At 36.8% G+C, this 730-nt stretch overlaps 1 protein-coding gene across 1 annotated transcript in view; it reads right to left on the reverse strand.

The window, feature by feature from the left end:
• The window catches only part of MTMR7 (myotubularin related protein 7), a 38,556-nt gene that overhangs the window by 10,156 nt on the left and 27,670 nt on the right, over window positions 1-730 (reverse strand). The gene's annotated exons all lie outside the window — the stretch shown is intronic.

Below are 730 nucleotides of genomic sequence, written 5' to 3' on the forward strand. Positions count from 1 at the left end.
ACCCCTGTGGGTGGAAGACCAAGAACAGAGAACTGAGAACTGTACAAATAAGAATGGGTCAAAATGCATGTCAGAAGGCACTAGTCTAGCAAGCATATGCACAAAGGATAATAAGAGTAACCACTGGGAAAAACTGCAAAGCTAATGTAAATGGCCTTATTTCTATGAGCTAATGAAAAGGAGTAGGCCTGGGAGTAACAATACGTGAATTTATTGCACAGTTGCTGTTCAGGTAAGAAACTACAGTTGCCTACTGAGAAGGAAGAAGCAATGCAAGAGAAACAAGCAGGTAGTGAGGAGAGAAACCCATGAAGTTTTATCTGTATAGTTGTGGGCAGTAGGTCATGTGAATAAAATGGCCAATAAGAAATTGTAATCTCAAAAATAAGAATTGAAGCAGTAAAAGGCAGAGCACAAGGTTGGGGGCAACAAAATTAAAACTACTTCTGGCAGATGACAAATGTCTACATTACTTTGAGGGGAGTAGGGGAAATAATTTCTTATTAAAGCCAAAACTGTTTTCTGGAAGAATTTTCAAGTATATAAAAGTAGAAGCTGCTAAAGAGTTTGGCCATGGTAATACACCATGAGTTGGTTCAAGAGGTGAATTTGGTGAACTGAAATATCAGAAGGGATAACCCAGTAGCTATATATTGTATATAACATATTATACATTATATATAGCTATATGTATATATTACAACTACCACTTCCACAAAGAAAATGTCCA

This window comes from Geospiza fortis, unplaced genomic scaffold, assembly GCF_000277835.1.
Source record: "Geospiza fortis unplaced genomic scaffold, GeoFor_1.0 scaffold40, whole genome shotgun sequence".
Lineage (NCBI taxonomy): Eukaryota > Metazoa > Chordata > Aves > Passeriformes > Thraupidae > Geospiza > Geospiza fortis.